At 37.1% G+C, this 8,348-nt stretch overlaps 1 pseudogene; it reads right to left on the reverse strand.

Moving 5' to 3' along the window:
* Nucleotides 1-4,514: 4,514 nt before the first annotated feature.
* On the reverse strand, nucleotides 4,515-7,145 carry LOC128566670 (coatomer subunit beta'-like; annotated as a pseudogene).
* Between the last annotated feature and the right edge of the window lie 1,203 nt (nucleotides 7,146-8,348).

The following is an 8,348-nucleotide window of genomic DNA, read 5'->3' on the forward strand; positions in this document are numbered from 1 at the left end:
TTCTTGAGATACTTTACTAAGAAGAATATGTTCCAGCTCCATCCATGTAAACATGAGCGAGGTAAAGTCTCCAACTTTCTTTAAGGCTGCATAATATTCCATGGTGTACATATACCTAAGAATATGGGGAATGGGAGAGAAAGGGGAGGGAAGGGGAAGGATGGGCGGAGGGAGGGTGATAGGTGGGATTACACCTGTGGTGCATCTTACAAGGGTACATGTGAAACTTAGTAAATGTAGAATATAATTGTCTTAACACAATAACTAAGAAAATGCCAGGAAGGCTATATTAACCAGTGTGATGAAAATGTGTCAAACTGTTTATAAAACCAAGGTATGGTGCCCCATGATCACATTAATGTACACAACTATGATTTAATATTAATAAAATAATAATAATAATATTTACAAAAAAAGGAAAAAGTGTGAAGATTAGAAATTGATTAGATCTGGTAGAGAAATATTAGAGAAATAGAAATAAGAATATCTGAACCAGATCGTGTGGATTCGAGTAGACTGTACATTGCCTTCCTGTGCAGAACTGGTGGTTCGGATCCCCCCTTTGTCTTCCATGCCTGACTGCTGTAGACCAGAGCTTCCTATCGCTCCCTGTACTAAGAAAACACTTCTTGTTCTAAGTCCTTGCCTCCATTTCCACGTCCTTTACTTCTACTCTGGACATGTGCATACTTAAATTTCCCCAAACACAACGCTATGTTCAAATTACAGTCGTCCATTCTTTTTTCTTCCTCAAACAAATTCTAGTTGTGCTTCTAGAGGCCTGTTTGTCACTCAGAGTCTGTGACATCTCCATTACACTAGCTTTTTCTACACAGTGTTTTTAGATTTCTTAAAATTATTCTTTTCTACTACCTAGTCATCAATATGAGGGCTTCAGAGGGTTCTATTTCCCCCTTTTCTTTTTCCTTCACTATTATAATCATCTTTTTTACTGGTAACTCTCAACTTACTATTTCCCACCCCATCCACTGGAAAGCCTTACACATATAAGCAAGGTGGTGCAGTGCAGACATTCCAAAGAAAACAATTTCAAAAGTGAAGGAATCCACCCCAACACCTGCCCAAACACAAGTATAATTTAAATTCTCTTAATGGGCTTACCATCGACACAGTACTGGGGCCTTTCACACCAGCTTTTATTTCAAAGTATCCTTTCATGAAAATTCTAATGACCCACTCACTACCCTTCCAACTGCATCTGTCTTCTCAGCATTTTTTTTCCTCCTTGCTGTTGATTATGACATCCTCGTGTAAACCACTAGAAACAAACCCCATCAAACCAAAAAGCTAAGTTTATCTTTATAAAGCAAAGATAACACCATCTTGACAAGTTTAGCACTATGATAAAAAGAAAAAAATAGTTAAGGTCATTTATAGGGCTGAGGATCTGTGTTCAAGTAGCTTAAAGTCAAGAATCTGGGTTTGGCTCCACCCCAAACAACAAATCAAGATTGTGAGAGGTCTCTGAGCCAAGTTTTCACAAGCTGGTTTTGGGAATTTTCAGTAAACTGTTTATATAGAAGTGCAAACTATCCAGATAAGACATTTAATTGCCCAGATGAGGAAGCTGTTTTCAACCAAAAATAAATAAATAAATAAAGTTCTAGTAATTTCCTAAAAGAAACAGTAAAATTCCTGATGTTCTGCAACCTTGCCTTTTGGGGAGGACTTTCTTGAGCAAGTAGTTTTTTTAGCACAGATGTTTTCATATCTGAATCTCAGTAGTTATGTTGATGCTGTCCTTATCCACTGTCATTATCTAATATGAACTGAATTCATTGAATATTTATTCACTTTTCAACCAGAGTCAAGAGTGAACAAATTATATCAAGAGAAAATATTCTACCATTTGTGAAGATAATACCGATCATAAATATATGTAAGCTAACTGGCTTAATTTTTTATGTATTTTTCCTGGATATTTTCTATATTATTAAAGGTTGCGGGACATTCTAAGAATGTGAGTATTGCCTTCTTCACCTAGGAAGTCATGTTATTAGAAAGACACCTGCATTAGAATGTTTATTGAAACACAGTTCACAATTGCAAAGATGCAGAGTCAACCCAAGTGGCTATCAATTCATGAGAGAATTGACAAAATGAGGCATATGCAAACCACAAGCTACTTACTCAGCCATGAAGAAGGATGATGCCTTTTCCAACAATTTGGAGGAAACGGGAGACCATTATCCTAAGTGAAGCATATTGTCCTTTTTAAGAAGGGAAATTAGACCAAGGGATGTTCTGTTTTTGTGCACTATTTTTCCAACTTTTTGATTTCTAAGGCAAGTTGTTCTCTGACTTCAATGACACTGTCTGTCTTATTAAACAATATCTGGACAACAGAATGTAGACTCTTCCCCACATTCTGGGCCCCTTATAAAGTGTGAAATGAAGAAACTTAAAGACTGTCCAAAACAGTTTTGTTGCTGTTGATTTTGTAATCACAAATCAAAGATTAGATTTCTGCCTAGAAATTAAATTATCAAGAAATCTCTTTCCATATATATATATATTTTTTTTCTTTTCTTTTTTGAGAGAAGTAACCTGAACCTTGTGTTGATTGATTACAAGACTATCAGGAAAGCTGGCAACAGTATACCAAGATAAGTCACTGCCCATTTCCTAGAGTAAACTATAGGTTTTGGTGGTTAAAGTAAAATACCTATTTCTGGAATCCAACTAGTTACTAGTTATTTTTTTTTAAGCCAAAATACCATTAAAGGTAGCCTATATGTATTACATATTTATAAAGAGTAGACAGTAAGACATCAATTGCTAGGAATTTGATTCAGAAAATTCACTCAACTAGTGAGTTTTTCAATCAAAGGTTTATAAAAGTAAGATAGCTTACTCACAATACATACACACACACACGCTGTTCTACAGTTTCTTATCAAGCTCTACATTTAGAAAAGTTTAGTTACAAAGACAAGCTACTAAAAAAGGTTTCTAGATCTTTACTTATGTCAGAGTTTGTTGTTTTTATTTTTGTTTTTAATTTTAGTCATCTGTCTTTTTGTGATATTTTCCTTGTGATATTTACTGATTGAGAAAAATTGAACTTGAGCCTTTTTGTTTTATTACAGTAAGTCTAGGTGGTATTCAAAGGAATATATATGCAGACACAAAAGATAATCTGATTTTAGATTTTAGCCATATCATGAGTAAATCGTAGTTGGATATTGGAAACAAATGTTGACCAAGACATATTTAAAATTTCTTGCAGGGAGTATTCAAATGCTGCTCATTTGAGTGCATATGAAGGGACCCTAATTCTAGGCCTCTTGTACATATTATCTTTATAGGTCTACTAGGACAACAGTGATAAGACAAGTGAGATACAAAGAGCAATTAGGAATGGAACAAACTATATTAAGTAAAAGGGTTTTGGGAACATCACAGTTGAGAACTAACTAGTGTCTGCAAATTAGGAATGCAAACAAGCAAAAGAAAAGAAAATATTTATATAAATAAAGACCACTAGCATGCATTAAAGTATAATACTCTGTTGTTTCTATCATCCGGATCCAGTTTTCTGAGTCGTGAGCTTATCTACTTTACAAGTTGTTATTTCTGGAGAATGTCCAACAATTCTCAGTTTGAAGTCTCATGCCTGATCATTATTCCAGTGACATGAGGATGATTGTGTCTCCCAAATTGATAGTTGTGATTTCAAAGACCAACTTGCTAGAATTTTTCTTGTGAGTTAAAATGTTATTTCAACAGCTGTTTGTAGGCCGTCTTTCTTAGACTTTTCTTTCAGAGTATCAATTGTGCAGGAATGAGGTGATAAAAGAGCTATTTAATACAGTGTTGAGAAAGGGACAGCTAAACCTTCTGATTATAAGGATGGGTAATTTGAGGCATGAGTTCTTTGAGGTATATGTCATGCCAGTTTGTAATAGAGAAGCACTTATAACATACACAATACCTCTAGGTGAGGAGGTTGGCCTGTTACTAAATCTTAAATTGAGAATAAGAGTTAATGAAACACAGAAAAAGTTGACTTGTTTGGTATTAAAATCAGTGGCAATATTTTAGGCCATCAAAGATCAAGATTTGTTAAGTGTTTTGCAAATTTCAATTGGAAATGTATTTGTTCTAATTCTAACCGAAGATTTCTTATAGTTTCCAACAGTAAGATTTTTGAGTAAGTACCAAGGGCTTACAATTTTCTGTAATGTCAGTAACTTTTTTTTTTTTTTTCAGAAAGGAAACTGAAGTATCTTCATTTATTCAAAAGATTTTATGCAATATGGTCTAATGGCAATATGAATAAAATCAAAGTCTATGTTTTAGTTACCAAGGAGAACATAGTGATTTAAATGCTGCACATAAACTCTTAAGATAGGAGGGCACTGTGTTCCCAGTGGTCCACAGCACTTGTACAAAAATTTTAGGAGTTTCTCATAGTCCAAAGCACTATGGTCAGGGTGCTGATCCACACCTGCACATAATAATGATCTGTTAGTAAATGGAAAACATTATGTTCAGTCATCCAAAATATCTTCATCCAGATTGGTATCTGTTGTATCAATATCTTCTAATTCCAAATTATCCAAATCACTTCTAGTTCAAGTAAACTCTTTTCTTCTTTGTTGTTTGGTGGGGAGGGGCCACAATAACCGAAGTTTCTCACGAAGTTCCTGTTGAGCTATAGATCTGGAGGGCTGAAAGCCTTTTGCCTCTTCCATAACATTTCTCTTTATTTGGCATAACAATTGGATATTGTTCGGCTGGCCACAGATCAGCATGTGTTTCCTTCACCCATTCTTCAACAACAAAGGCTTCTTTTAATCCAGGGAAAAGCTTTTCATACTCTGTTGGGTCAACAAGGGATTCTGCTGTTTTCTGATTGACTTTTGAGAGATTTTCTCTCCAGAGTTTCACTACCCTTGAAACCTGGGTAAGTAAGTTTGGGCCAGGAAGGCAGCTTCTGGCAGCCGTCCAGTTCTAATCAAGGGCTCCAGGCCCTGTAGAAAGTAGCTTATGAATGCCACATTATTTTTGCCATCTCTTGCTGCACCCTCTGCTAGCTTGTTCACCATAGTAGCATTTCCAGAGGCAGTGCCCAAAAGCACAGACCCCGATAATCCTGTGCATGGTGCAGGAACTCCTGGGCGAGGCCAAACTGACATTTACTAATGGCAAGTTCAGCAAGTTGTTTCCACTTCTGTTCTGACTCTGCCTCCACAGCTAATTGGTATGCAATTTTTAACTCTCCAAGCTGAAGAGCGAGTTCAAAATGATGTTCAGGATCTGTGGATACTATTAAGAGTTTGCTGCTTGAATCCTTGCTTTTGCAAAAAGTGTGCAACTCTGGTCCTCTGTTCTTTTGGAATGGTAGGAAGGACCTTATCAGCCATATAAAGTCCTTTCACATAATAGCCGTCTGGTATTCCAGGACTGAAACCAGCAAGGAGTAGCTAACAATGTTCAATTTTTATCCCCAAGATAAAGCCTGTTTTCTTTCAGAATATAGCCCATTGTCCTGTCCAAGTGGGCAATGGTGACTATTTCTCCTCCAACATAATAATTTAATCTGTTCACAGAACTCATGTAAATGAAGCAATCGCTTACCCACATCCCTGTTCACAATCTCCTGAATCTCACCAAGAACCTCACAGGCATCTTCAACGCCATCTTCAGTAACTCCCTCATGTGCTTCCTGTGCAGCCAAGATGTTTTCTGACAGATACTTAAGGATAAAAAATGATTCCTCAAATGGCAATACAGACTAACTCTCCAGTGTCAGACCAGAAAATATGTTTTGGCTGGATTTCAATTCTGCGTATGAGTTCTGTATTGTCCCATCATAGAAGGCTAAGCCATTTACAGATCTGACTCCCAATAAGAAGCCTCCATAGATACTTTCAGCTCCAAAGTCTGGTTTAAATGATTTTTTTTCTTTAAAATTCTTAAATATCTTTACAATGCTGTTGCTCTCTCTTATAACATATTCTGAAGAGTTGTGGGCCCATGCAAACTCCTGAGCAGATCCAATGCTGTTGTTTCTCATGCCATCGCTATGTAGATTATATACTCCTCATCACCACACACCATGACAAACTGTCCATTAGGATTGTGTTGAATAGTCTGAGGGTATATTTCACAACTGCCCATATCCTTCAATGTCAGCAGCAATCTCTCCCCATCTTTAATTTCAGCATCTCCCATTGCTTTTAGGTTGGCCTATTGGACTTCTGAACACTTGGCCCAAATTATCTTTCCATTGGCATTCATGGACATGGCAGGTTCCTCCCAACCAAGCTTACCAATGAGGCTCCCTTCATCATAGCCCTCTTAGACTAGCCACACAACATACCCTTTCCATTCCACCGTTCAATGTGCTCTCAAGCCGGTAGGTGCTTGAATGCCAAACACGCACTGTTTCATCTTCTGAACCTGTGATGATAATTGGCAACTCGGGATGAAAACTGGCACAAGACACATTTTGGGTGTGTCCCTCCAGTGTCTGCACACGTGTTTTATTCTGATAATCCCATATTTTAACAAGACAGTCATCTGCTCCTGAAATGAGGTATGGTTTGTCGCCACCACTGGAGTAATCGATGCCATTCATATCTTTCTCATGTCCTTCCAGAGTGAAGTTTGGTGAAGTAGAGGCCAACTGCCACACCTTGATAGTCCTGTCCAAAGATGCAATGGTAAACTGATTTTCTTTGGGGTTGATCACAATCTGCATAACATAATGGTATGTCTTTCAAACACTTTTGAGCAAGATCATTTTATCCCAGTCCCAGAGCTTAATACGCATATCATCACTGCTGGTTAGAATGAAAGGCTGGGTTGGATGAACAGCAATACAGAGAATGTAGTCTGAGTGTGCTTCAAACATATGGACTCTCTCCAGAGTATTGTAATTGAATACTCTAATCTGTGTGTCATCCGCTCCTGTCACATCCCAGTTCTTTCTTAAAACAACTTTGCAGCTCCAGCAGAAAGATCACACACTTCAAATGTCTTCACCAGTGTCAAACACACACACTGCCATTGTAAAGACTTGTCAACATCCATGGCTCTGGAGGATGCAAATCCACACTCTTAACTCGATCTGATCTAGCAGTTAGCTTTCCTTTAATTTCAAGTCCCAGAGGCATGACTGCATTGGTCCAAGCCCGAGCGCTCCCACTTGCTACCAGAGACACAGGCCCTAAGCCCGGCCAACCTCACAGAGCACTGACTGACTGTCAGTAACTCTTAATTAGTGCTCTTATCACTGGAGTGATAGATTGAAAACCCAAAATTTAGGCATAATGCAACATTTTTGCTAACATTAAATCAGTAGTCTTTCATCAAGCAACGACATAAACCATCATGGAAATACAAGGCCTGTCCACAAAGTATCCAGCAAGATAATAAGGAAAATAGAGATATACATGACTGGATAGTGTCCACATAGCCACTCTAAACAATGACCAAGAGATATTTAAAATTTTTATTACAAAGAATATTCAAATGATACTCATTTGAACATGTTAAAAGGAACCATAAGTCTGGGACTCTTGCACATAGTCCATCTGTACAGGTTTACTAGGACTATAGTGATAAGTGAGATACATGATGCTCTAGCAATTTTTATAAAGCCCCCCACTCTGACATTGATTGAGTATAATATCCTTGCTGGGTCCTTGCTGTGGTGAAAAGTTTAGTAGAAAATTATTGCATGTTTTTTTAGGGAACTCCAAGTAGCTGATCTTCAAGTGCCAAAGATTATTTTCATGTGATGTAGAGTAGACCCAGATTTCTCCCAAGAGTTCTTTCTTTCCTCTTTTTATAAATTATGGTACTAGTCACTGTTACTCCATAAGAGCTTCTTTAAACTTCTTTTAAAATTTGGCTTTTTGTAGTGTCAAGGGACCAAGATCTTAATCAAAGCTTCTATCTCTCATAATGATTACCTAAAACCCTTCCCTTTGCCCTCACATAATCTTTTTTTGTGTGCAGACTTCTAATTTTATAATGACTACATACTTCAAAAGTATCAAGGAATAAAGAGTTCTTTCATCTATTAGACATTCTGAATTGAAATTCCTGGTGATATCAAGAATTAGTGCTGTCTCTGAAGCATTCCACAATCACATATTACATGAAAAAGGCTGTTGCAATAAACTAGCTCTCTTATCTCTAACCATTTGTCAAAATCAGAGGTGTGCAGAGTGTTCTGCCATCTGGGCTAATTTGCCCTCTAGTTAGGTGTCAAATAATATGAGTAACTTGAATTATATTTTAATATATCCTGATAATTTTTGTTCTGTTCTGTTCTTAAAATAAGACCCATTGATAAATAACAGTATGTCTAT

This window comes from Nycticebus coucang, chromosome 15, assembly GCF_027406575.1.
Source record: "Nycticebus coucang isolate mNycCou1 chromosome 15, mNycCou1.pri, whole genome shotgun sequence".
NCBI classification, from domain to species: domain Eukaryota; kingdom Metazoa; phylum Chordata; class Mammalia; order Primates; family Lorisidae; genus Nycticebus; species Nycticebus coucang.